The sequence below is a fragment of the Biomphalaria glabrata genome, chromosome 12, assembly GCF_947242115.1.
Source record: "Biomphalaria glabrata chromosome 12, xgBioGlab47.1, whole genome shotgun sequence".
NCBI lineage: Eukaryota > Metazoa > Mollusca > Gastropoda > Planorbidae > Biomphalaria > Biomphalaria glabrata.
Window position 1 is genome coordinate 5,419,600 of NC_074722.1, and position 14,875 is coordinate 5,434,474.

The 14,875-nt window shown below is 38.1% G+C and overlaps 1 protein-coding gene across 4 annotated transcripts in view; it reads left to right on the forward strand.

Moving 5' to 3' along the window:
- LOC106073705 (matrix metalloproteinase-2-like) overlaps positions 1-14,875 on the forward strand; it is a 153,656-nt gene that overhangs the window by 37,971 nt on the left and 100,810 nt on the right. The window contains exon 1 of one of the 4 annotated variants that reach the window (XM_056005421.1): positions 8,847-8,987. The exons of the other annotated variants lie outside the window; for them this stretch is intronic. The gene's annotated coding sequence lies outside the window, so the exon portion shown is untranslated. Of the gene's footprint in view, positions 1-8,846; positions 8,988-14,875 lie in introns of those variants that run through there. 4 annotated transcript variants of the gene reach the window in all.

Genomic DNA, 14,875 nt, shown 5'->3' on the forward strand with positions numbered 1-14,875 from the left:
TTTTACAAGATAACACTCCGCGGAAAAAAATTTTTCTACCATTTAGACTAAATATTTGAGTGCCACGTCACTCGACACTTTCCATTCCCGAGGGGGGATAAGGTTAAAGTGTGTGCTGGGAGGGGGAGGGACTATTTTTGGCGCACGACAAAGTGATAACAAGAGTACTGGATGATATTTGGGGAGGGGATGGGCGGTGGTCGACTACTTTGACGTCGGACCTCAGGGACGTGACATCTGACGCGAGGCAGGACGAGACTTGCTGATCGTATTTAGGGTTATCAGTGAAACCGAGCCTGGAAGATAGACATTCTAGTGATATGGGTCAGTGATGACTTCGTTTTGGTTTAGAGTTAAATATACTCATCAGAAGGATGCTGGGTAATGTAGTTCTCTGAGAGATACAGAGACAGGCTGAAATAAACACACATATATATATAGAGAGAGACATATAGAGAGAAAGAAAGAGACACAGAAAGAGAGAGAAGGAGACAGGAAGACACGAAGAAAGACAGAGCTAGAGCGAAACAAAGACAAAGAAAGACAGAAAGATGGAGTCAGAACGAGGGAGAAACTCCAAAAGAGAGTAAGTCCCATAGACAGAGAGAAAAAAGATTAGAGATAAAGAGATAAAAAGACGCAGAGACTTTAAAACGTGATTTAGAGCCAAAAAGAGAGGAGAGAAAGAGAGCCAAAGAGAGCGAGGGAGAGAGAGAGAGAAAGAGAACCAAGAGAGAAAGAGCCAAAGAGAAAGAAAGAGACAGATAGTGAGACAAAGAGAGAAAGCAAGAGACAGAAAGAGGTGTGTGTGTGGGGGGGGGGGGGGAGATAAACCAAATAAAGACAACATTTTACATGAGAGGTTGAAGCCATCTTTCACAGTCTGAAAGAACACAGTGGCATTTGAGCGGTCTGAAGGCTGAGAACTACATCCTACAATATTCCTTTCCCCAGAGAGAATGCTCTAGATGCAAATAATACTGATAGATGAAACCAAGCCTCCTTTACACTTGATCTATGATTCTCTTTACACTTGATCTACATTTGATCTATGATTCTCTTTACACTTGATCTACACTTGATCTATGATTCTCTTTACCAGCTCACGTGACACCCGTCTTCTTGTTTCCTACACATATAAAATGCAGCATTCCTGATCATTGAGACGCATTCCTGACACAGCAGCTACACATTTCGTATTACAGCACATCGCGTTTTGTTAATAAGGTTATAGCTCGCCAGCGTTCACATGCCATTAGCTCTGAAGTATTAGCATAATGGGATTCCATAGGGGTTAAGGGGACGTGACTGATATTATCCCATCTTGATGCGTCGCACATCTGATACTACATGACCCTCATCTTGGAAAGTACACTTCGATACCTTGAGATCAGTGTTTCCCAAACTTTTTCCTTTAACGGAACACATCGCACACTATGAGTACTTAGCGGTACTTTTTGCTAATTTTTAAGAGAGATTAATTCACGCGGTGGTCTACTAGTTAATTACTCCAGTAGTTCGCGGAACACCTATTCAGGCCTCGTGGGACACTAGGGATCCGCGGAACACAGTTTGGGAGTCACTACTATAGATTGCAGTAGATTGAACAATATTATGGCAATATAAAGGCAATGAAAATTGTGCAGATTAATGTATTTGAATATGATATATTACATATAAAAAAACAAGAATCTACTATTCAGAGTTGTTTTTTTGTGTGTATGTTATTGTTGTGTAGAGGTCTTACTTTAATTTTCCCACTTTATCTCTCTCCAACTCTCTCTCTCTCTCTCTCTCACTCTCTCTCATTGTCCTCTTGCGTGTTTCTGTTTTCTCTCTCTCTTTCTCTCTATCTCCTCTTCTCTCTCTCTCTCTCTCTCTCTCTCTCTCTCTCTTTTCTCTCCTCTCGATCGCTATCTCAAGATAACACTCCAGTTAAAACCAAAAAACTCACGCACAATTCTTGACATCCAGTTTAGACTCCGAGGCTGGAGATGGGGGTCAGGGGCGGAGGAAGGGCGGTGGTGAGAGGCTGAGGAGTCAGTCAGGGAGGATGTGTCAGTGGTTCATGTTCTATCTCTCTCATCAGCCTCTCCCTCAACCACTGTGTTTGTAAACAGAAGAGTTAGAGCACTCAAGGTGGTTCTCACGCTATCCACAGCTGTGCCCTCTTCCCAAGCTCAAATAAAGATTCACTTTATGGGGTGTCAGATAAAAATCTTCTCAAGCTAAACCTCACTAAACGAATACGTCCATTCTATCAGCTTAAGTAACACTTGCGCACTGTGCTGTTCCTACAACCATCGAGTAAGCTGTAAAGAAGCGTATCCGAGTCACTTAGCTCTGTAGTATGGAATTTGTTCAATATAAAATGTGACTTAACAATGAATGGTCGTGTGGTATGCGCTCTGGGCTGTCGTCTCGATGGTCCCGGGTTCAAACTCTGCCCGCAGCCATGCCCCGCCTTCTTGCGGGCGGTTTGAGCTAAAATGTGGGAAGCGTGGTCGAGAGGCTAAGTGCGCTTGAACTTGGCTTGGCTTGGCTACCTAGAAGGGGGCTCGAGGTTCGACACCCGACGAGCAGAGTTGTGTTGACTGAGCGCCTAAAGGCAGCACGGAAAACCAACTCCTAGATACCCCCTCCCCTCCCCCCCACACACTGGTCCACAAATGAGATTGGACCAAAAGCGCTCTGAGCATGCTATAAGCATGAAAGTAGCGCTATATAAAAGCTATAATAATAATGTAATAACCTTTAACTCCGAAGGAACATCCGAAACATGTAGAACAGACAGCTCCAAGATACAAAACTACATACAAATTTATAGCACAATTGGAGTTATTTCTTTAAAAAAAAATTCTGACATGTCTGTAGGTCAAGGTCGGCAACCGGAATTGAACCCTGTATAAAGGTCAACAAGCGTCTTTCACATTTATTTTTTTTTTGGTCTTTCTGAGAACCTTTTCAACTTGATGACGTCATTATTTATTTTCACCACTTTCTCCTGGCATTTTTTCTCCCACTTCTCATGTTGTCTCGCGTTGGCTAAGAAGAAAAAAAAGACTTGGGTAGGGAAATAACTCAGCGGGTAGGGCTCGGTGGGTGGGTGGGTGGGGGGTTAAGTGCTGTGGGATGGATGGTATACACATTTTTTTTCCTTACTATCTTTTGCTCTAATAGTCAGCCGAGTTAATTATAGTTATCAGTTATATCTCATAAGTAATTAAACAAGAAAATGTTTGCGGGGGGGGGGGGGGGGGGTTTCGTGAGCGCCCCCCCCCTCTGACATGATAATCGCGTTAGAGGTTTGTTTAGGTCTTGATAAGGACTTTCGTTTTGTAGTTTGTTTTGTTGTTTTTTTCTGTTTTGGTTCCGTTTTAATTTTATGTTTCATCTTGAAGGATTTGAGATAAAAAGAAACAAGATTTGCGTCTTTCTTCTCTTTATGTTTGTTCTTATCAGTTTGTGACTGGCTCAGCTTGCCACTTTTGTGCAATTAAAAATCGTCAAGATTATAATAATTATAATAATTATTTGTTCGCATTTATTACTCTTTTCAATATCTTAAATAATATAATATAGGAGAACTATTTGTCCTAAACAACCGACCCCAAAAGGGAAAAATTCCCTATTAGTTTTGTCACTTTTGTGTCGTCTGTCTGTCGGTCTGTCACGTTTAGATTGAAAAACTAGAAAAGCTACTGAGAATCTAATTTCTTCTTTTGGGCAAAATAAATAAATTTATTAATTAATTCAAGTGGGAAATTTCATTATCAGTTATTGGTTGTTCTGTTTGTTTTCAAGTGGAAAAACATCGCCAAACGATACTTTGAAAGGTTTTTACTTTAGACCATCAAAAACAAGTCTAAGGTTTGAATATTTCTTGTTCGTGGGCGGATCAGGTGTAATTTTTTGTAATCTCGGAATACACATTGTCGTCAGGATGGTCCCGAGTTGGATCCCTGCCTGCTCCCATACTCTAACATACTGCAGGGACTTTGTGTTGTGACGTCATAGTCTGCATTTAGGCAGAAACGTCGGTTGGTCGTTGTGCTGGTCTCGGTGTCTGGAAATTTACGCACTGGAAATTTAGGCACTGGATATTTAGGCATCGTATATTTAGGCACCCGGAAATGTAGGCACCGGCCGGTTAATTAGGCACTTTTTGACAAATTTCCTAGATTCGCTGGCTACATGACATCCTCATTAACAGCAGGCTACAGAAACAGATGACATTTACATTATCTGCACTATAGACTGTGACGAGATGTTATTTAGTTAATATTTGGCTTGTTTGTTTAGGTCTAGGGGAAATTTGATTAATTTTATCCCGCTCACATATAAGATTTTGTACAGGCACACCGCAACTAACAGTAAGAACAGACCAATATTATAAGTTCATAAATAAAAATAATTTAATGAATGAAAGTTTACAAAGGAAAGTGATCAAATAAAATTATAATTAAGAAAATAAAAGAAGTAAAGGTGCTAATATCTAAAATAACTGTTCCTCATGGATTGCTAATTATTGAGTGATTTGAGGAGAAGAATGTTCCTATGTCTGCTACTTATTTTTCTTAGCTGCTAGCCCTTGGGTCGTCTTCTGGTGGTCGTAGGACTGGCACTCAGAAGGATGAGTCATCCGGCTCTGTCTTAGGACGTCGGCTCGGGATAGTCTCTATGCTGTAGGCAAACTGGCTCTAGGGTGAGGCCGCTGCCTGTTTAGCAGTAGAGAGGGTTGGTGCTGTAGACTAAGTTGTAGTGGGACGATCTCTCAGCTGTGATCTCTAGCTCGTAGAGAGTCGTGCTAACTCAACACCAGTTTGTCTTCTGCTGCGAAGGTTGCTCTAATCTGTCGGCATTAGGCAATAACTATTGGGCAGTGGACAGTTTGGGCCGGGTACTGGGCAGATGATACTGGGCAGTATAGGGCACTGTGGACACTGGGCAATATGTTAAGGCCAAGGACAGTAGGCGATGCCTTCTTGCTAACAGGTATGTAATGGGGGGGTGTATCTGGTGTGGTCTGCCTCGGTTACAGCTTTCTATGGAGATCTGGTAGTTGTAGCAATCGTGTGTAGTAACCAGGGGTAGCAATCAGGGGTAGCAATCAGGGGTAGCAACCAGGGGTAGCAACCAGGCTGGGGATAAGACATACAATTAGGAACCTCCTAAAGGCATTGAGTAGGGATTCCCATATGCCTTGCAATCATTCAGATGTAGGCATTGGTATCAATCCCAATAAGGCATTTAAGACAATTATGTATAAAACTTTAAAGTACGTATACAACTCAATAACAAAGGATATAAGTAAGATAACCTCAATAAATGTGCTATAGTACAATGTAGGATGATACTTGTCAAGATTCATCCAATAAGTTTGATTACGACGATAAGTAATCAGTTACAGTAAAATGGGGAATGAGCATATTATATACTAATGGATAAGATGAAAATAAAATATTAGGGATATGGCTACAGTAATAAGAGTTTGATATAGTTAATCAAAATTACATTCATCCAAGGAACTATAAGTTCACAAGGGTGTGAGACATAATAACATGTATGAGGGATATACAACAGAAATGTGAAATAACTAATTTCACATGGGCTCTGTAAGTTTAGAGCACTGTGATCTAAGTTCTTAGACAGTACTTAGATTCACGAAAGGTTATTGTTTACATCCATCACTAAAATACAGGAATGGAGAAACATAACAAAATCAAATATAATAACTATGGTTTCAAATGTAGACAACCATAGCGGCATTAGTAATACTATATGAAGATATAGTATCGACATAAAATAGTACAATGTATATACATAATAAAGTCATAATGTAATGACGGGGAACGTGGTTGTGTACTAATGTGTACTCACACATTCCTATTAGATAAAATGAGTATAGTAAAATGTTTACACTTACCCGTTTGTCCCTAATGAAACCTCACAACTAAACTTCCTAACAGAGGAGACTGTATGAATCCTAGCGGGCCTAACTTAGAATGTTTGGGTCTCTCTATATATATAGATGGGACTTTTCGTTTAACGGGTGGGGAAGAAAGCTAGCTGATTTTCTCACATGTATCGATGTACTGGAGATGTCAGGCGTCAGGTCAGATTTATGGTCAATATTCGTTGCCTACCGTGAGAGTAACGTCTTAAGCGAATATGTATCTGTCCAGCCCGAGTGCAATGCTATTCTTAGAGCGATGCGTATCCTGCAAAGGGGGGGGGGGTAGGTGTGAAAAGTTATTAGGCCGCGGCGTGTAGCGCGGGTGCAGCGACTTCATAGTGTCACCTGTCCAGCGGTCAATAATTAAAAGTTAGCCCTAGAGAAGCTAGTTAATGTTTTATGTCGAGATTCGTCCCGTGAGAAACGTGCGAGGGGGGATAAATCCTACAAGAAATTAGTTATGGGTGGACAAGAAAATAATTGTTTTATGTTAAAAAATAAAGTTTCTCACGGTTTGCTGGGAAAAACTAAAATGAACTTATGTATGCAAGTTTCGTATCGTCACATAGACAAAAAGGTCTGAAAGGGGAACTTTACGCACTGGAAATTTAGGCACCGGATATATAGGCATCGTATATTAAGGCACCCGGAAATGTATGCACCGGTTAATTAGGCACTTTTTGACAAATTTCCTAGATTCGCTGGCTACATGACATCCTCATTAACAGCAGGCTACAGAAACAGATGACCTTTACATTATCTGCACTATAGACCAAAAGGTCTGAAAGGGGAACTTTACGCACTGGAAATTTAGGCACCAGATATTTAGGCATCGTATATTTAGGCACCCGGAAACGTAATCACCAGTTAATTAGGCACGTTTTGACAAATTTCCTAGATTTGCTGGCTACATGACTTCCTCATTAACAGCAGGCTACAGAAACAGATGACCTTTACATTACCTGCACTATAGACCAAAAGGTCTGAAAGGGGAACTTTACGCACTGGAAATTTAGGCACCGGATATTTAGGCATCGTATATTTAGGCACCCGGAAACGTAATCACCAGTTAATTAGGCACGTTTTGACAAATTTCCTAGATTTGCTGGCTACATGACATCCTCATTAACAGCAGGCTACAGAAACAGATGACCTTTACATTATCTGCACTATAGACCAAAACGTCTGAAAGGGGAACTTTATTTTCTTATTGTACTCTAGCACGATTATCCCCTTATGCTCTCTATAATGCTTTTTTTTATGTAATTTAATTATAGCTGGATATTACTATACATACATATTATATTATAATCACGACATAGTCACACAGACGCGCTGTTGACTACTGCAGACGTACGAAATTGTAGTTTGTTTCGTTGACTTTTAGTGTTTTTTTTTCCTTTCTCAGTTCATTTCCGGTTAAATATTTGTATCGAACAAAAGATGATTTATGCATGTATTAATTAAAATGTAGTCAAAATGCCGTCATGGCGGTTGTTTAACTTCTATCAGCTGTATTTATTTCAAACTGAACCCAAGTCTGGAGGTTCAGGGCTGATGTTTAGGTCCCAGTGGCAGACGAACAAGGTAGAGCACAGGTGATGTCTAGGTGTGTCTGTGTGTGTGTGTGTGTGTGTTGGCACCAATAGTCCATCACTGGCACCTGGCTGTGAAATGATGGAGGTATGAGGTGGAGGCAATAGGAGGGAATGAGTGATGGAGGGAGTCTGAGAGGGAGAGACAGTGGCAGGAGTTAGGGGATAGATGGATTTTTTTTCTTTCTATATTTAACAGCAAAGGGCCTTGGATTGATTTCCCAAGGAATCTGAGATGTATTTTGGGTTGAATTTAAGCTGAGTTATATACATAAATAATATTTGAATACTCGCGCACATGAGCATTTGCAAAAATAACAAAACAAATATGCAAAATTGTAATGACCAAAACAAAACACGACATTTACGAATATATACCGCTAATTAGTAACAAATTATTATAGTATGGCTCTGGAATCTGGAAACAACTACCATCTATATGTATCTATATTTTAAAGAATTTATCTTAACTGTTAGCGATCTTCCGTTTCAGGCAAATAAAAATTGTATTGATTCGTTCGTAAAAATGGATGAACTTTAAATTTATATTTGCAATCATTTTAATTTTTCATTACTTCCAAGGAAATGAAATGGCCGACATCTCGACATCGTTTCTATTTGTCAGATGTGACCTGCTTGTCTCTCACGTGTCCAATGTCACGTGGTGTGAATAAAGTGTTATAAAAATGAGATTAGGGTTAGGGTTAGGTTGTGGTCTATGTCTGGAAAAAAAATGTGTGAAGTGTGAAGTGCTATTTATTGATTACATTGAATTTGGTTTTCTGTCTTTGTGTCTCTGTCTCTCTATCACTCTAAGTCTCTCTATCACTCTAAGTCTTTCTACCACTCTCCACCTCTCTTTGATTATCTGTCTCCCATTCTCGTCTTGTCCAGTCTCTCTCTCTCTCTCTCTCTGTCTTTCTGTCTCTGCCTCTCTCCCATTCTCTCTCTCTGTATATCTGTCTCTGTCTCTCTCTCTCTCACTATCTCTATGTCTTTCTCTGTATATGTCTCTCTCACTCACTGTCTTTCTCATTCTCTCTCTCTCTCTCTCAGGTCTCTCTGTCAATCTCTGTATCTTTCTCTGTCTCCTTCTCTAGATCTATGACAAACATCTGACAACTCTGACTAGGGTGCAGTCGTAGTTTCCATATCTTAACATAGTACATCAGTAGGTGTTGATGTGGTTTCCATTGTTTTTCAATGGAATTCACAGAGTCTCAGCAGACGATCAAGGTGTGTCCACTGGGGAGTGCAGTGTTAAGAGAGTATGTGTAGTGAATGCGTACATTGTTCTGAGTTATTGAACAAAACACGTCATTATTGGAAGTGCGCATGTGCGTGTATTTCGTTCATTGTTTTGTGAAAATGTGATACTAGCGGGAAGTCATAGATTGTTAAGCCGCTTGTTTTGCTTTTTTAATAACCACTTCACGGTAAGACCAATTTTATAAAACCAACTAGAGAATTATATGTAACTAACATAGCTAAATATTAGTTATTATACCATGTGTATTTTAAAACTATTGTTATTAATGTAAGTTTGTTAATATAATCTGTATTTTAATATCGTATCAAGACGCATACTTTAATGGTAAAATATACTTCCTAAAAGCTAAGCCTACATTTATTTGAAAGATATCGGAACCTTTTTAACAAAATTACTCCAGTAGATGTGAGATTAAATTTAATCTTAAAATAAATTAATAAAAATCCTAAAGCCGTAATTGTACAGTAGGTTTCCTTTCAAATTGATTCACATTTTGTACGATTTATCGCAGTGTTACCTCCCTTGTATCAGATGGCAGACGGCGAGTGATGTCACCGACTTAATGACGTCGCGGGCGCGCGGAAAGAAAAAAAAAAAGTAAGAGAAGTGTGGAAAGGGTGAGAGGTGGATGGATAGAATGGTGTCACCGTTACCTTCCATAATAGTGTCGTATTACAGGGGTATACAGTAGACATGACTACATCTTTCTGTATACCTGAGTGTTGGTGAGTGCGTCTTTGCTTCTGTACAAATCAATACGTTTAGACATAACTAATATGAACCAGACGTTAAATGACGTCACCTTTCCGTTACACGGTTAACTCTCTTCGTATTATAACAGGGGTTCTCAACCTGTGGGTCGCGACCCCCCTTGGGGGTCGATTGACGATTTGCCAGGGGTCGCCTAAGACCATCAAAAATAAGGATTGTTATTGTCTACTCTTCTATTGCTGTGTGTGTCTATGGGGGGGGGGAGGGGGTCGAGGCAGAGTGGTATATTGTAAAAAGGGGTCGCCGAGCTTAAAAGGTTGAGAGCCGCTGTATTATAAGCTTAGCGAAAGGCAAATATTAGTGGGAGGTTAAGATTTTTTTTTTAAATAAATAGGCGGTGTGGACGCTTATATTGAATGACACAGCTTTCTTTTCTGACGTGAGGTGATCAATATGGCACCACAGCTCACCTAAGCTCACAACCCATTGGCACCTCCGTCTCTCGCTGTCCTCATAAAAAATATATGTTTGCAATCTGCCTTTGTTTTCTTTGTTGTAACTGACAGCTTTCCAGACAAAATGGTGACGGTAAAAAGGGCACCGGAATAAATAATGCGGGTCACGTTCAATTGACATTGCAGTAAAAATAAAAATAAAATGTGAAAGATAAATTACGAATTTTTTCCATGACTTTTTTTTTTTTTTTTTTGGTCAAACTACTTTTAATTTAATGTAACAAAAGTACGCGATTTAAGGCTTGTTTATGATATAGAGGATGTATGAGGGTCGCGTTTGTCAATGACTAATAATAATTTTTTTCCCAATTTAAAAAAATAACTGTAATTCAGTTTGTTCATAAGGTGTTATAAACAAAATATTTTAACAGATACAGACTTATATATTGATTATAAATAAATTTTCCAGACTATATTATTATAAATGATTATAAATTAAAAAAAATAATACAACAAAATTTACAACATCGCATGAACCAAATCTAAATGTCTGTCGCCTTTAGCAAGTGAAAACAATAAGGCGACATCATAAATTTGTTTTGATGATTCTCTTGTCGCCGGAATAGTGGATGACCAATGACTGCGTACTGTCACAACAACAGGATCGTTCAGTGTTTAGAGCTGTCCACTTCAGTGTCCACTTCAAGTGTCATTATGACTTCCTGAGTGCTGTTATCTGCAATACTCTTGTCTAGTGTGTGTGAGAGAGAATAGGTGTGCTTGTGTGTGTGTGTTTGGGTAGTGTGAGTATATGTGTGAGAGTGAGGGGGAGTAATGAGGAAGACATAGTAGTGATTGTTTTATTAGGCAGAAGAGTTATTGTTTCGCTTTGCTCTTCATGATCATCAGTACGTTAGCGTTATATACTGTTCTTTAACACTGTCTTGTACTTCAGTGTTATGTCTTGTACTTCAGTGTTATGTCTTGTACTTTAGTGTTATGTCTTGTACTTCAGTGTTATGTCTTGTAGTTCAGTGTTATGTCTTGTAGTTCAGTGTTATGTCTTGTACTTCAGTGTTATGTCTAGTACTTCAGTGTTATGTCTAGTACTTTAGTGTTATGTCTTGTAATTTAGTGTTATGTCTTGTAATTTAGTGTTATGTCTTGTAATTTAGTGTTATGTCTTGTACTTCAGTGTTATGTCTAGTACTTTAGTGTTATGTCTTGTAATTTAGTGTTATGTCTTGTACTTTAGTGTTATGTCTTGTACTTCAGTGTTATGTCTTGTACTTCAGTGTTATGTCTTGTACTTTAGTGTTATGTCTTGTACTTCAGTGTTATGTCTTATACTTTAGTGTTATGTCTTGTACTTTAGTGTTATGTCTTGTACTTCAGTGTTATGTCTTGTACTTCAGTGTTATGTCTTGTACTTCAGTGTTATGTCTTGTACTTTAGTGTTATGTCTTGTACTTCAATGTTATGTCTTGTACTTCAGTGTTATGTCTAGTACTTCAGTGTTATGTCTTGTACTTCAGTGTTATGTCTTGTACTTCAGTGTTATGTCTTGTACTTCAGTGTTATGTCTAGTACTTCAGTGTTATGTCTTGTACTTCAGTGTTATGTCTTGTACTTTAGTGTTATGTCTTGTACTTCAATGTTATGTCTTGTACTTCAGTGTTATGTCTTGTACTTCAGTGTTATGTCTTGTACTTCAGTGTTATGTCTAGTACTTCAGTGTTATGTCTTGTACTTTAGTGTTATGTCTAGTACTTCAGTGTTATGTCTTGTACTTCAGTGTTATGTCTTGTACTTTAGTGTTATGTCTTGTACTTCAATGTTATGTCTTGTACTTCAGTGTTATGTCTTGTACTTCAGTGTTATGTCTTGTACTTCAGTGTTATGTCTTGTACTTCAGTGTTATGTCTAGTACTTCAGTGTTATGTCTTGTACTTCAGTGTTATGTCTTGTACTTCAGTGTTATGTCTAGTACTTTAGTGTTATGTCTTGTACTTCAATGTTATGTCTTGTACTTCAGTGTTATGTCTTGTACTTCAGTGTTATGTCTTGTACTTCAATGTTATGTCTTGTACTTCAGTGTTATGTCTTGTACTTCAGTGTTATGTCTTGTACTTTAGTGTTATGTCTTGTACTTCAGTGTTATGTCTTGTACTTTAGCACTGTTTACGGGCGACCGCTTCTCAACTAAACGTATTCATGAATTATTCTCAAATAGCAATTTGAGATCCACTATTCTAGAAAGGACCGTTGATATTTTTAGGCCCCACCCTCAACTCCACATCTCTCTTTCTCTCTCTCTCTCTTTCTCTTTTGTATTTTTTTTTTTCAATCTCTGAAAGGATCTCATGGTGCAGCTGTTGATAGTTTGTATTGGTAATGAATGGGCTCGGGGTGGCATCTATCTTGCTTTCTCCTCCTGCCCATGATAAACGGGGGCGTAATGTTCCCCCAACGGGGCGTGGAGCGGGTTGGACTGGAGATAAAACACAGAAACATTTTACATCAAATACACTCTGTGTCTATGTGTGTGAGTGTGTGTTTATGTGTGTGTGTTTATTTGCGTGTGTGCGTGTGTTGTCCGGGAAGCGGTGTTTTTTGTTAAAGAATTGTAACAAATACTATTAAAAACTGACGTCTGCTAAGCGAATGCTAAGAACTAGTAAGGAAGGTGGGAGGGGACTACTTAATCCTTACTACAAATGGAGGCAATTTTTGCTTCTGCTGCAAACTGTTTCATTATTTCCACCGTCCAACCTTTTTTTTTTGAACTTTGAACAATGCGTGCTAAGTATTAAGTTCATAGCCTCTTATTTAACAAAGAGGTCAACGTGACCAGTTTGATCACGTGATTTACTTGTCATTATTCACGTTGTTTTAGCTTGTAGACGACATGTTTAATTCAGCTTATTTTTGACAAGGCAAACACTCTTACTCACTTATCTTTTTCGCACTCGTCTTCTCTCTCTCACTCTCTCTCACTATCTCCCTCTCTCTCTCTCTCACACTTTCTCTCTCACTATCTCTCTCTCTTACTATCTCTCTCACTCTCTCTAAACCCCCCTCTCTCACTCTCTCTCTCTTATACAATTTCTCTCTTTGTTGTCATAGAGCATTATATTTTTGAGTTATTTTGGTCCAAAATAATAAACTTATTTTTAATGTTTATTTTCTGGTACTGCTTACAATGCTGACCACGATGCCAATGTTTGGTGGACAGATAAATCAATCATAAATCTATAAAACACATAATTAATACAACGTTCTCAATGTGCTTTCTTTTATGTTGCCATTTTATCCTTTGCAATACAGTTTAATATAGCTTACTAAAGGGGGATATTATAACGCAATGAAGGGAGGTAATAAAAATATGAAATGTAGGTCGCAAGTATAAAATAAGCTGTAAATAAATAATAATCTGAAAGGTCACTCGTGTAACAAGTCTAGTAACTCTCTAAGGTCAGCTCTATGTATTAAACGACAAATAGCATATCCCAAACCCCATAACTTTTCATTTTCTGCCATGAGCATTACTTCCCCTGGTTAATAAAGCCAAAATAAATAATCCTAGGCTATTGTGTTTCAGAATACGTACGTTTACTCTGGGCGTAACTGCTGAAATTTTCTCTAAGTTCTCAGGAATTGTTATTTTGTCATAAAAAAATAAAATATCTAATAAACTTGGGACTCGGTGCAAAGGATGCTTTGAAGATAGAAAATATTTTTTCGACGAAACTCAATGTTTCTAAATAAATATATACAAACATTTTGAATGTCCTGTTTGAATGTCCTGTTTGAATGTCCTGTTTGAATGTCCTGATTTTCTGTTAAATTAAGATTCTGAAGAGAACAAAATTTGATGCACGCTTTTATAAGATGCTTAATTAATGTGCATTAGGTGTTTAAGTAAGTACTCCATTACCTAAAAAATGATTTTTCAATGGCATGCATCTCAAATAGACTCTGATTACCAGCTCAACTCCTGGCCTTTACAAGTGGGCCGGATATGGGTATGGCAGAATTGTTATCACTAACAGAAGAAGGGGCGGAGGCGATTAACCGGCGCCTAAACCAGTAAGTTTCGGGCAGGAGGTGCTCGTTATCCCTGGCTGGTTCACCACCTATGAGAAGGAAAACTCTGAATTCAAACCTCCGCTGCCTGGCAGCTATACCCAAATATGGGAAAGGCTTCGGGAGTCAACCCTGAGGAATAATCAGGAGAGGGCGTCCCTTAGACAGCTTGAAGCAAACAGTGGTACACCCTGGAACATCCAGATTTCCTATACAAACATTTTGAACATTCAAATATTCTATACAAACATTATGAACATTCAAATATCCTATACAAACATTTTGAACATTCAAATATTCTATACAAACATTATGAACATCCAAATATTCTATACAAACATTATGAACATTCAAATATTCTATACAAACACCTGGAACATCCAGATTTCCTATACAAACATTTTGAACATTCAAATATTCTATACAAACACCTGGAACATCCAGATTTCCTATACAAACATTTTGAACATTCAAATAGTCTATACAAACATTATGAACATCCAAATATTCTATACAAACATTATGAACATTCAAATATTCTATAAAAACATTTTGAACATCCAGATTTCCTATACAAACATTTTGAACATTCAAATATTCTATACAAACATTATGAACATTCAAATATTCTATACAAACATTTTGAACATCCAGATTTCCTATACAAACATTTTGAACATTCAAATATTCTATACAAACATTATGAACATTCAAATATTCTATACAAACATTATGAACATTCAAATATTCTATACAAACATTATGAACATTCAAATATTCTATACAAACATTTTGAACATCC